Source organism: Macaca fascicularis, chromosome 20, assembly GCF_037993035.2.
Source record: "Macaca fascicularis isolate 582-1 chromosome 20, T2T-MFA8v1.1".
Classification (NCBI taxonomy): Eukaryota; Metazoa; Chordata; class Mammalia; order Primates; family Cercopithecidae; genus Macaca; species Macaca fascicularis.
Window position 1 is genome coordinate 287679 of NC_088394.1, and position 14348 is coordinate 302026.

Genomic DNA, 14348 nt, shown 5'->3' on the forward strand with positions numbered 1-14348 from the left:
CCACTGTGGCTGGGGTGTCCTCCCAGCCTGTGATGGCTCGCTCCTTCGGTTAACTGCCTTGAATCTACTGGTTCCTCTCCTCATGGGCCTCTTTCCTGTCGTCTTCCTGTCATTTTTCTGTCAGCAAACACATTTCCTGTCATTTTCCTGAACTGACATGACATTTCCTGTCATTTTCCTGAACTGACATGACATTTCCTGTCATTTTCCTGAACTGACATGTCATTTCCTGTCATTTTCCTGTCAGCAAGCACATGCGTCCAGCCTGACCTTGTTGATGTGCTCTAGCGGCCCTGGACTCGAGCCGCACTGTTCCATCAGTGTGGCATTCGCGAGTTACCTCCTGGGAAATGCCAGGTGATGGTAACATCAACCAGGAGGCACAGCTGAGAAGCAGAACGCATGGTGCAGTGCCCAGAACGTCACGTCCTTGAACAGACGCTCCGTATCTTCTCCTCTCCTGCCAGAGCTTCACTGTAGGAAGGCGGCCATTCCTCCAGTGCTGCTACTTCCAACACCGGGGAAAGCAAGCTTCAGAAATGAACGGTGTCAAAGAGGGAGGACCCACCAGCAGGGCTACCGGCAGCCAGACAACCGCAGCCCCAGCATTCCCCAGCCACCATGACTGACAGCCCAGGCTCCAGAAATGCACGGCTTCAACCTTAGGAGTAAAAACCCTCCCAATCCAACTATTATTTTCAACAATGGGATTGAGGAATGAGGTGTTCTAACCCTGCCTCTCTCGACAGCACAGATCATCAGATCCCAGTTCTTATAGGATTGGGGAGTGGGGTGGGGTGGGGTGGGGTGGTTCCTAACCCTGCCCGCCTTCATAGAAAAGAACTTGGATATGATGACCTGTGCTAGATTAGCACTTTGCTTCTGCCATATGCAGTCATCCTCAGCACCAGGAAAAGTCAGAATCGTTGAGTGATGACACCAATACCAACACACGCCGTTCTGCGGCTCTGGTAACTGGCTGCACAGATACAACCCGATAGTGGTGAGGTCTAAAGACATCACCAGTCTTCCCAAGGATTGTGTTCCTGAATATTTTGCGTTTGGAATAACGGTCTTCTTTGCCAGGGCTGAGCCATGCTTCCCTCTCGCCTGTCCTCTGCCTTCACCAGCTTCGTGTGCGCTTCCGGACAAGTGTTTGTGCAGGTGCTATCACTTATTTCCACAGCGAGAATATACACAGACACCACACAGAAATGGGCAACCCCGTTAGGAGCTGTGCAGGGAGATCTAACTCATCCCATGTGCCAAATTCCTGTTGCCATGGAAATTAAAACTAACTAAACTAACGTTGCTATGATCTCATCTCTTACTGTACCACTAAAGATCATCTGGGTAAGAGGAATGTGCCTCTGCATAGCATTCAGCTCACATTTACATGTCGGTTTTTCCTGAATATGGTTATGTGAGATAGAAATCAGTAAGATGGGGTGTAACATACAGTATAGGATCGTTGTGTCTCCTAGCCTCAAACACTTCAAGATCCTCAGAAAATGAAGTTTAACTCTGGGGACGTGAGTTACATAGTAACTTGTTTTGGATACTATCATATCAACACCAAATAACTTCTTGAATTCCTTTTTAAATTGAAAAGCAATTTACAAAGCACAAAAGCCCCAATATTAAAGAATACAATTCAGTCTTTTTAGCATATTCTAAAAGCTGCACATCAACCACTAGTATGTAATTCCGGGACTTTTTCACCACAGGCCAAAGAAACCTTGAACCCATTAAGAGTCAGCACCTGGCTCCTTCCTTCTACCAGCCCCTGGCAATCACCAGCCAACTTCCTTTTCTCTGGATTTGCCCATTCTGGACACCTGTTGTGAGGAGAATCGTACAGTGCATGACCTTTGGTGTGACCTTCGGTGCTGACATCTTTCACGTCTAAGGTGAGTGGAATCTCAGTGAGTGACCGGTTGACAGACACCTGGACTGTTTCTACTACTATGAATAATGCTGCTGTGAAGATTCAGGCATGACATACTTTTTGGAAAAATGTTTTCAGTTTTCTTGAGCATATGGCTAGGAGTGAAATTGCTGGGTCGTACGGTGATTTCATGCTTTTCTGAGGAACTGTCAGACTTTTCCAAATCAACTGCACCATTTTACTTCCCCTCCCACTAGCAATATATCAAGATTTCAGTTTTCCCCAATTCACCAACATGTCACTGTCCAATACTGGGGTTTTACCCACCCATCACGGTGGTTGTGAAGTGTTATTTCACGGTGGTTTTGATTTCCATATCTAAGATGACGAATTCTGCTAAACATCTCATGTGCTTTTTAAGGCATTTGTATGTCTTTCTTTGGAGAATGTCTATTCAAATCCTTTGTCCATTTTTAAATTGGATTTTTATTAAGAGTTTTTGAATATATTCTTGATATCAGGTCCTTATCGTGATAATGTATCCTGTTCTGTGGGTTGTCTTTTTACTTTAATAGTATCCTCTGAATTGAACATTTTTAATTTTGATACCGTCTTTTTCCCTTCAGTTGCTTGTTATAGCTCTAGACGTCTCAGCCAAGGAAACATTGCCTAATCCAACCTAACAGTTTCTCCGGGATTCTCCCCTAAAGGTGTTATGAGCTGAACTGTCCCCCTCCCCCAAGATTCCATGTTAAAGTCACAACCCCAGAAACCCAAAATGTCACTGTATTTACATACAGGGCCTTTAACTTGGCAATTTAGGTCCCCTAAGATCTTAAAAGTAGGCCCTGATCCAGTATGACTGGTGTTCTTTTAAGAGAATTTAGACACAGTCCTCAGTGCTGCATACACGTAAGAGAAACCTGTGAGGACACAGAGAAGAAGCTGTCTACACAGCATGGGGTGAGGCCCCAGAGAATCCAACCCTGCCCTCACCTTGATCCCAGGCTTCCAGTCTCCAGAAAAAAGGAAATAAGATGCTATTGTCTAAGTCGCACGGTCTGTGGTGTCCGTTATGGTACCCAGCAGACTGACAGAATGGGTCTCAGTCAGCTCCTTACATTGGAACCATGTTGAGCTTTGCATGTAGGGTGAGGAAGGGTCCAGTCCATCCTTTTCTATGTGGATACCCCAGTTGTCCCAGCACCATTGAGTTGTGAAAGGAAAAAAGTAAAGCAACCCTTGCTGTCCTCTCTCCATCAACAGATTAGAAGATACACTGAAGAATCAAGGACAATTTTGTCGGTTTAAGCCAGTGGTTTTCAAACTTTTTGGTCTCAGGAACCCTTTGCACTTTATTAAAGAGCACAAAAAAGTTTTCTCATCAGACCGGGAGTGGTGGCTGCTCATGCCTGTAATCCCAGCACTTTGGGAGGCAGAGACAGGTGGATCACTTGAGGTCAGGAGTTCGAGACCAGCCTGGCCAACATGGTGAAACACCGTCTCTACTAAAATACAAAAATTAGCCTGGCATGGTGCTGAACACCTGTAGTACCAGCTACTAGGGAGGCTGAGGCAGGAGAATCGCTTGAACTCAGGAGGCAGAGGTTGAAGTGAGCTGAGGTCACACCACCGCACTCCGGCCTGCGTGGCAGAGCAAGACTCCGTCTCAAAAAAAAAAAAAAAAAAAAAGAACATAATTTAGTTTCTTTTACAAGGATAAAGTCATTACATCTTAACACAGTCTTAAAGAAGAAACCATTTTCCAAAATAAGCAGCAGCGTGGCAACAGTTTGTGCTACTGTGAAAACACCTAACATCTCTGTACCTCAGACAGCAGGATTCTCATGCCTGCATCTGCGTTCAGTGGGCTGCAGAGCCATGGCTGAAGTTTATGAAGAAAGTCCGACCCCATACTGATATACAATTAGGAAGCAGTATTTTCATTGTGTTTTCAGATCATTTTAGGTATTCTCTGCTGCCAAATGTAACAAGTGGCACTTCCGTACAGGCTGTCTGCAACACAGAGTCTGTGCTCTGGTCGACGGGCCTTTCTGCCCCAATTCCTTCTAAGTCGACTGGTCCGTCTTGCACTTGAATGGCTTTTACCAGCACACGATTTTGTAATCACACATTGGTTAGAAAATACTGGTTCAGAGTTATGAGCGGCTTCCACATTTCATTATATGTCCAAAAAAAAAAAAAAAAAAAAAAAAAAAAAAAAAACCCACATCAGTATCACCATTGATCACATGAGAAAGTGGTGGACACAAGATTTTTATGTTTTAATATTCGCTGGAAAGCTCAAATGTCTATCATTGGGAAAAATGTAAGGTACTTTCCTTGAGATGAAAGTCATTTTGTTCATTTTTCAGGCCACACCTGCAAATACCTCCATCTGAAGTGGCATCTTTTGTAAGTCATTCTTTATATAAAGGCGGCCGTTAGTGGAACAAGTGGTTCTGCAGGTTCATAGTTCAGAGGCACCAGTGCTCTCCCAAGAGATAACCATAAAATCCGCAGAAGACGCACCTGTGCGCACTTCCTGTTTCTCACTCAGAACATTCCAGAAGGAACCCTGAATCCCAATGCCACAGCGGGACTGAAGTTTGCTCTCACCCACACAATAAACCCAGGGAGCTCCCCCAGCCCCCACCCCGAGGCCACAGCCTTGGTCCTCTATCTGGTCTAGGGGGGCTCCTGCAGCTCCAGCCTAACAGGGAACAGAAGGCACCCACATGTCACAAAGCCCTCCCAAGGCCCAGCGAGCACTTCTGCTTATGTGCCAGCCAAGTGCGTTTGACAATTCTACAGCCAGCTGTACGGCAGGTAGCGAGGTACCCAGCAAATACTCAGGGCTCACGTTACTAAGGAAGGTGCACAGCGAGGTACCCAGCAAGTACTCAAGGCTCACGTTATGGAGGAGGAAACCAGGCAGATAGTGAGGTACCCAGCAGGGTTCACGTTACCCAGGAGGAAAGGAGGGTAGAGACAAGGGGGCTGGAACAGTCTGTCATAACCTTTAGCATTTACAAGGCTCGCTGAAGATTATCCGATTTGATCGTCACAACAGCTCACAAGATAGGCAGAGGCAAGACTATTTTCACTTCATAAAAAGAGATCCCGAGAACTGATGATGACCACGTGCTCTTCCCACAGGCTCCCAGAAATCCTCCTCAAATCATCTCTCAGTTGTATACATGTGATAATATCTCAGTCACGTCCCCTCTCTGCAGGGGAATTTTACTGCCGCCCTGCTGTTCCTTCGCACCCCTGCCCTCTCCTGCATTTCAGCCATGCCCACCATCCATGGGGAGTCTGCACCACCCCACCCCCGCTGCTGCTGATGGCTTGGGTCACGCTTACCTTTCATTTCCACCTACAGGGACCTGTTCTTCCTTCAAATGCAGCTCAAACTCACTCATTGTGTGAAGCCTTTCTGTCATGTGTAAAATCAGTCTGTGGAACGCTTCATTTAGGAGGTGCTTATGTTGCCTCATTGGCTGTGATCAGGACCAAATTCTGAGCAAACCAGGTGGTCCCCTCTCCCCATCTCTGCTCCAGTGCACTTAAAACAAGGATTCCTGGAAGCATCTTTTTAGTCCAATTCATGCATGAGTCTGCCCCACACACTGCAGAAAAGCCCTGGTGGTCGGTGGTCAGGGCTCAGGGCCCCCCAGGTAGGTAAGGAGAGCTTAGTGCCCTCTCTGGAGTTGTCGCTCAGAGACCCACGGCTGGAAGGGAAGAAACTTGCATCCTGTGAAACATCTAGGCCCCGAGACCCACTCAGGAGTGGAAAACGGGGAAGGAGCCTTGAACAGACCCTCGGGAGGGCAGACAGTGGGAGCCACGGAGGCCACCAGGAAGGAGGGAGGCAGGCAGTGAGGCCACAGGTGATGTGGCCGGGAGGGAGGTGTTGTGACCAGAGGTGAGGTGGTGGGCGGATGACACGGCGTGGTGTGGGGAGGAGATGTGGCCAGGGCAATGTGGCCAGGGAAGAAGACACAGCTGGAAGGAAGCGACAAGAGGGGTCTCCAGGCCCCAGACTGTGCCTGATTTATAGATGACATTTTACTTAAGATGTTATATCTAACTTTAAAGAAAAGTAGCAATTTCGACCCTTGTGTACATTTAAAGCACGGTACAAATTGAGCACATTTCCCAAACCAAAGAACAGGGCATTGAAGAAAAAATTCATTTAAGATCAGAAATAAAGAGATCCTACAGCTCTTCCAGTCCAATCCCCACCCTAACGTGAATGGGGGGAAAAGGAAGTAGATTCTAGTCAGTCAGCATTAAAGGCAAAACCGATCCACTTTACTTTCTAGACAGAAAACAAGAAGCTCATCAAGGAATCCCTACAAACAGTACCTTTAGTAGTTCCCGAAATGCAAAATTCACCTACAAATTAAATCAACTGCTAAGTGTGTATAGAGTAATTTTTTTCATTATTGCCTTCCTCATCTGCAGGGGCTTTTTTAGACCTTGTTTCCCCTTAATTGCCTCCAACACCCAGGAAATTTAAACCCCACAAGTAAACTGTGTCTCGATTCATGCCCAGCGTCCTTTGGAGCAGACAGTCCGTTGCTCTAAGACGTTCTTGTCACCTAAGCACCGAGTACAGCCTGAGAACGCACAACACGCACTCACACAAACTCAGACAGACAACAGGTGAGATACGGCACATGAGGAGGAAGACAAGATAAATGAGCTTCACTGACACCCCAGATCCGACAAGAAATGACACACGCAGCCTGCTCTGGTGCAGGTGACTCCTGGAAAACAGCCAAGGACAGCATTTGGAGAAGCAGCACCGCAGGCCAGGAGGGTCTGGGGGCTTAAGAAGGGAGGGGCGCCCCGACCAGGTACTGGGGGATTCAGAAGGGAGGGGTGCCCCGACCAGGTGCTGGGGCTTCAGAGGGGATTGGTGCCCCGATCACTTCCTGGGGGCTTCAGAGGCAAGGGGTACCCTGACCACGTGCTGGGACTTCAGACGAGAAGGCACCCCGACCGGGTCCTGGGGGCAGCAGGACAAGCCCAGGGTTCCGTCGTCACTTTTCACTCCCTACTCCCGAATCTCGCCCTGAAGTTGCAGCCAGTCCAGATATTCATTTACCCATAAAATTAAGTATCTGTGAGTAACACAAGCCACTAATCCACACAGATCTGAGTCTACAGATACCTCCCAGAGACGCCACCATCCCTTCTGGTAGAAGAACAGCCCAGGGGCCCACGCTGCTAGGAAGGGAGACTGTCTCCAGCCTGACGCTGCAGAGTCCTCAACACAAAGTCTACCTTCTGGAACCATGCCGTCTCCTACAGAGGCAACTAGGGGCATGTAGGGTTTTTTAAAATCTTTTTTTTTCTTAAGACAGAGTCTCCCTCTGTCACCCAGGCTGGAGTGCAGTGGCTCGATCTCGGCTTGCTGCAACCTCTGCCTCTCGAGTTCAAGTGATTCTTCTGCCTCGGCCTCCCGAGTAGCTGGAATTACAGGCGCCTGTCACCGCGCCAGACTATTTTATTTGTATTTTTAAGTACAGATGGGATTTCACCTTGTTGGCCAGGCTGGTCTTGAACACCTGACCTCACATGATCCACCCGCCTCGACCTCCCAAACTGCTGGGAATACACGAATGAGCCACGGTGCCCGGGCCATATAGCTATTTAAATTTGACTAAAATTAAATAAAATTAGAAGTTCTCATTTACACTTCAAGCATTCAGTTACCCACAGGCGGCCACTGACCAGAGGCTGGTAGAGATGTCACACTCCACACTGCAGAAGGATCTAGGGACGAAATGGCTCTAAGATCATCTCAGAATCTTTATGTTGAAGCTACTGAAGTTTTACTCTGATTATTATAGACATCAGCATTCTCCCACTTAAAAATGTCAGTGCTATTGCAATGATCAGATCTGTGACTTCCCATCAGCTCTTCTCTTCCTGGATAGGTAACTGTAGAGCATCTGCACTCTGCCTCCACACTAAGGGGTAGTAGAAGGCTCCGTGTAAAATCAGGGGGAGAAAAAAAAAATGAATCCCTAGTCCGCCTCCCCCCCTACAATTTTGTGAAACTCCTCTTAATATGCAGAATAACTGCCAGAGTTGCAATAAAGAAGCATCCCTTGACCAGGAAGCAGCAGGGAAGCAAGAGGAGGGAGATGCAAAGACCCTCCGTTCCCTCTGGGACCCCAGGCCCAGCCAGGACTGAGAAGGGCCGCACAGCCCGGCAGACCCGCACACCTGATGCGAACCATACACACGGCTTCCCTGGGCCTCGGTCCCCTGCTCTGCCCTCACTGGCCACTGTGGCTCTGGGTAGAGGCAGCTCCCTGAGCCCCAACACCCACAGCCAGTCCCCTCCTTGCAGGTCTCAGCTGTGCTCTCACTGCCTCCCTGACGCTTCTCATCATCCGCGTACCGTGTCCACTCTACCCCACAGCCCTTGCTACCGCCCACCCCACCACGGAGCCAAGCACACAGCAGGTGCCCAAGATGCCCCAGTGGGCGGGCATGCCAGCGTAGGGCTTGGAGTTCCAAGGGCCTCGTCCCGCATACCACCACAAACGCCACGGAGGCTGTGGAAGGGGTCCAGGTTTCAGGCCTGTACTCAGCTTCTCCTGGCCCCCGAGGCCAAGAACCTAGCAAGAGAGCGCAGCCGGAAGCAGGGTCCCAAACCCCCTTCATGCTCCTCAAGAGGAAGGGGGCTTCGGGGCACAACCCCACGAGCGTCTTCCTCCTGCCAGGCTGCCTGTCACAGCCCCGACACCTTCACAGCAGGGAAACCCACTCCTGTGAGGAGAAAACCACCAAGTACAACGGGAGCCACGTCCCCCGCAGCGTCTGCTGAGCCCAATAGCGACAGCAGCAGCCGGGCCCCCACTCAGCACACACCGACTCCGAACCCGCCACGCACACCACAAGGCCGACCATCTTGAAGCTCAGCTTCCACTCGTCAGGGCCCTCTTCCAGGAGAGCTCGGCATGTCTATCTTCCCTGGGATCACAGAAAGGAGTGGGACCCAACCCCGAGTGTGCACAGAGTTAAGCTCCCACTAGCTGTGCAGACAACCTCCCTGGCCCTGGACTGAGAAGGGGCCAAGCGCAAACAGCCATATTTTGCCCGCACAGGTACGGAATTCCGTCAGCTCTCTCAATGAAGTCGTGACAGGTCAACTCCAGGCTCCTCAGTGCTCTGGGGTTCACCTCGGGCCACTGCACCTTTGAAACGTGGCTGTGGACTCCTCTAGGGTGCTCACTTTCACGGCCCATTTCATTCAGACACTGCAGGCCCCTACCGTGATGTCAATACCCAGGACACCCCTGCTGGCATCCTCTGAGATGCTGCTGCAGCTGCAGCTGCAGCTGCAGCTGCTGTGATCTGAGAACAGCCCTGCACAGGCATCAAAGGGAGGACTTCTCAAGTCTCCTCCAGGGGCAGTGACTACCGCTTTGAAAGACGTTGCACTGAATCCTGGGTGAGCCTGGCTTGGTCCGCAATCTAATCCGGGTTGCTGGGGAGACACACTCTGTTGTAATTGACAGAGGCTGTGGGTGGCAGCTCTACCAAGACTGATAATTGCAACTAGTCTGAGATTTACTATCCATACTTTCTATTTGATGTTTCAAAGGAAAGCATCGTGAAGTTCCAGTAGCAAGGAATTTTCTACAATCTATCACATTAAGATACAGCAGAAATGTAGCTAAAATGTTCATAGCGTCTATGCAGAGGAAGAGATGGGTCTATTTCAGGAAAAGTGCTTGCTGGCTTTTTAGAAACATAGTGAAATCCCTGACAAGTAAAAGGTTGTTTATACTTTTTCTTTGGAACAGAGGGAAAGTTCTTTCTTATTATTTGAATACATTAGCTATATTTAAGTGTTCTGGTAGACTGAGTATTAAATATTCAAAAGGAAGTAATTCTGTTCGGTCTATTTCATTCTTTAAATGTAGCTTTCAAAAACTGACAAATACCTGGCCGGGTGCAGTGGCTCACGCCTGTAATCCCAGCACTTTGGGAGGCCGAGGCTGGTGGATCACGAGGTCAGGAGATTGAGACCATCCTGGCTAACACGGTGAAGCCCTGACTCTACTAAAAACGCAAAAAATTAGCCTGGTGTGTTGGCGGACACCTGTGGCCCCAGCTACTCGAGAGACTGAGGCAGGAGAATGGCGTGAACCTGGGAGGTGGAGCTTGCACTGAGCCGAGATCACACCACTGCACTCCAGCCTGGGCGACAGAGCAAGACTCCATCTCAAAAAAGAAAAAATAAATAAAAAGTGGAAAACACCCCATATCTGCCCTGGCTCCGGCTATCTCCATGGAGTGGACAGAGCTTGAGAAAAGCTCACTGTGGAGGCGTAGAAGGCCAGGCCAGGCCGGGCCGGGCCGGGCCTTTGCTCAGCAGATGAGCAAGAGGGTCAGCCACCCTAGTGAAGAAGCCCATGTTTGCTATGTTACTGATGATACCCACATAAATTTCTATTTGCCTCCCACACAGACCTGGGATCTATGTTTGAGCAAGCGACTCATACCAACAGTCCCTCCATGCCATCATTTCCCTGACCTCCCCCAGAAAAGCCAGGCCAGGCAGCGTCCCCACACGGGCACTGGGGCCCAGGAAGATCCTGGTCCTGCCCCTCTTCTCTCTCGTCCCTGCAGCACCCTGGCTTGCTGTGGAAGCCCAGCAGTGCTGGCTGAACCCACGTTCACCTGGGGCATTCAGGAGAAGCCTCTGTGCAGAAATCAACTGGGAAGTAGGATTGTGTGTGCTGGCAGGTCACTCGAATGGATTTGCAGAACTCAGTTTTCAACACAGGTGCGCCACCAAGTCCCTCAAGCCCTTTGTGAGCCTAGAGCCACAGAGCCATTTGCGGCATTCTCACAATCTCTAACAACCCTGCACAGAGGCCCTGTTTTTCCAAAGGACCATATAATTTTCCGTGTAGACAAAGTTTGACATAATGAAATAAAGTGAAGTCACCACTTCTATTTTCTATTAATCCATTCATTCAAACAAGTATCTCTTGAGTATGTGCATCGAATACTGTGGAATTAGGATTTAGTCCATGCCTTCAAGAAATATACATCACAGAAGAAAAGGTATAGCTTGTAACTAACAGTGCTGAACAGGCAAGAAATAAACATCATAGAAGGAAAGGTAGAGCTTGTAACTAACGTCATAGAAGGAAAGGTGTAGCTTATAACTAACAGTGGTGAACAGGACAGAATTTCACAGGCTCATCAGGAGCCACCGAGGAGGAAGCCATGATTCACATCCACCTGCAGTAGATAAATGTTTCCCGGATAAAGTAACTTTTCTACAGTGATATCTGCTCCTTATTGTTTAATCCTGCTCGATAGGGTATTAAATTACCACTTTATGTGCTGCTTATATAAAATACATCATTGTCAGGGGAGGTTATAAAATAATACTTCACACAAGCTTGGGCTGTGAATGGTGTGAGGCAATGAGACGATGTGTTCCCCGTGTTCTCGAGACGCAGAAGGGTCAAGACCCTGCTTCCCTTCTCCTCCCCACCGCCCTGTTCCCAGATGAGGGGCGGAGGCAATGCCGCCGGGCAGTCCTAGAGCTGGCTCCAGGGCCAGGACAGCACGCCCAGACTCTCTGTGCCCCATGTGATAAATACAGACTATGGGGCAATCACCAATTTACCTGGCAGTGGGGAGAGTCCTTCGTCAAAAGCCTGTGCTTCCAGGAGCCAGGACAAAGCAGGAGCCCCTAGGAAAACAGTTCCGGGTGCTCCTGAAACCTGGGCAGAGTCACAGTCTGGCAGGAAGCACCAGTGATGCAGGTGTGCCCAAGACTGGGAGGATGGCCAGATGCCTGGAGACCAGACCGGCCTGCAGGAGATGACCACCTCTCTCTGGTTCATTAGAGACAGACAGTCTGGGCTTCACTTTTGTATGTGGAGTCTCACAGTACAGAAATGTCACAAAGGGATTAGACTTCGTATACCCCAATTTTTTTAATTTAAAAAACACAATTATTTCAACTAATTCTAAATCCAACAAAGAAAAATAAATAAGTATATAAACGCATACCTCCAAAATGTAAACCACAATCTCTTTACCCATAGGAGACCCAAAATTTTGTTTACCTTTTCTTCAGTATTATCACTTTGTTTTTAAGCCATTACTGAGGTGTCTCCTCACCGCCCCATGAGGAGGTTCATGGGCTCTTCAGGGCTCTTTGCTGTTTCATCGTTTTTTAGATTTAAGGGCAGGATCATTTTCCCACACTTGCTTGCTTCCCTGATCACCAATTTTTCACAAGGACATCATTGTGCCTCAGAAAACCTAGTAACTGAACTTCATTAAAAGTGAAAACAATAAGGACGTGTTGGCTGCTATGACAGCATCCTCAGTCACCGAATCTCCCTGGGGGACCCGACACACCCCCAATCTCCTTGGAACCCCAGCATGCAGGTATCGCTGCGGCTGACAGGACTGACCTACCCTGGGGGGGCATGAAAGCAAAGAGAAGAGAAAGCAGGTGACTCATTTAGGAAACTTCGGTGATTCTCTCGAGTCACGTTTCTCAAGGTGTCAGGGGACAGCCACATGCAGGGAACCTCCTTGGCCTGGCAGGTGGCAGACTCCTGGGACCCTCCTCAGACACGTTAATCGGAGAATCTAAAGGCGGGTAGACTCTGAAAAGTATCTGTAAAGGAAGGACTTAGCTCTGCTGTGACCCTACTACACATGGGGTCACGCAGGATGCTGCTTCCGGCGTCCAGTCTCCATTTCACTCTCCTGGGAGGAACACCCGTCAAGTCACAGAGCACGGTCTTCAGCGAACACCTTCCTGCGCGACCTCCACTGTCTCCCAGCCCTGCAGGAGTAGCCGCCGAGTAGGGGAAACAAGTCTTTGCTCCTGACCCGGCCACCTTGATGCTGGGCATAAAGACCAGCACTGCTACGTCTCTGGGGAAAGGAGCGGCCCTGGGCAGGAATGCACTTGGCAGCCCCGGGGAGTGGCCAGGTATGGACAACCAGGCCTCTGCCCGCAGACACGTCAGCACAGCATCCTGGAGCAGAACTTCCAGCCCAGCTGAGCCTACAGATGGCTGCAGCCCTGGACAGCATCTTCACAGTGACCCGGGGGACTGGGCCAGAGCCGCTCAGCAGGGCCGCCCTGAATTTCCAACCTGAAAAAGCTGTACAGTCGTACGTGTATGTTGCCTTAAGCCCCTAGGTTTTGGGGTCACTTGTCACACAGCGACAGACAGTGGATGTGCACGGACTCCCAAGGCCACGATGGCCTCTGCCGGCCTCACCCGGGCTGTCTCATCTGTTCCCGTGACATCACGTTTCTCAGAGCCAAAGGCTGCCAGGGCCCCCTCTTTTCTTCACGACGTCGTTACAAGCTCACGATACAAACTGAAAATACCCAATATGTAAAATACAACGTATGACGCAATACAGGGTGAACGCGCAGGCACATACACAGGCGAAACAGGCGCATGCGCGAAACAGGTGTATGAACACAGGAACAGGTGTACACGCATGAAAGAGGTGAACGTGTGAAGGTGTACACGCGTCAAACACGTGTGCATATACACATGAAAGCACCAGACATGAAGGGCTGTCTTTGGGAGCCTAGTTTTTAGACATCTCCCTCACCCTTTTACATCTGCACGATCACAAACACAGCACACCACAGTACTGAGGGGAAGCCCCAGCTTCTCATGGGGGCACATGAGGCTTTTTATTTATGCCACAGGTTGCATCACTACATCCTAGAACTGCAAGGCCCCCCACTGCCAGGACTGAGTCAGGTCCACCCTGTGCTCCAAGGACCAGGCCGCCTGCCAGCCCATACGGACCTGCCCCTCAGATGGTGCTGCTGCTTCTAAAACAGAGGCTCAGCCCCACCCAGAGACCTGCAGTACCTGTTATTAAATCAAGACTTGGCTGTGGGTAAACGTGAAGATTTTTATTAAACATGACTCTGGAACATTCAAAGGACCATAACTGAATGCTCCTTTCACAGCCACGGCGTGTCCAGACGCTCATGGAGAAGGCCAGGGAGTGGGAACCCACGGAGCCCCGACAAAGCAGACTCGGAGCTGAGTGGCGCAGTTAGCACCGATTTTGTTTGACACTTGCCTTTTATATTCAGATTAAAGTAAAAAACAACACGCAAAAGTAGCTCACATTCTATTTCAATTCTCTATTTTTGTAGTAACTGGGCCCCTTTCCCTCTGCTTTCCCAGCCAAGCGATAAATAGGCCCAGCTGGGATTTGTCAAAGTCTGGACCTCTGTTGTAGAGTAAGTGAGGAGGGTAGGGAGGGGAACAGGAGTGGTGAGGAGGATTGGGGGATAGGGAGGGACAGAGGAAAGGAGGGAGAGAGAGAGAAACCCCCGGAGGACTGGAGGCAGGAGGGATGCTCCCTGGCAGCCTCAGGTTCCCCATTCCAAGCTAACTGAGCTGGC

General features: G+C 49.6%; 1 long non-coding RNA gene across 10 annotated transcripts in view; it reads left to right on the forward strand.

Moving 5' to 3' along the window:
- LOC135968747 (uncharacterized) overlaps nucleotides 1–14059 on the forward strand; it is a 164093-nt gene extending 150034 nt beyond the window's left edge. Inside the window, exons 1-4 of one of the 10 annotated variants that reach the window (XR_012429513.1) lie at nucleotides 277–1910; nucleotides 4264–4303; nucleotides 7053–7226; nucleotides 10550–14059. This is a non-coding gene — a long non-coding RNA (uncharacterized lncRNA). Of the gene's footprint in view, nucleotides 1–276; nucleotides 1911–4263; nucleotides 4304–7052; nucleotides 7227–8634 lie in introns of those variants that run through there. The other 9 variants (XR_012429509.1, XR_012429514.1, XR_012429510.1 and 6 more) reach the window with 9 other exon arrangements.
- The last annotated feature ends 289 nt before the right edge of the window (nucleotides 14060–14348 follow it).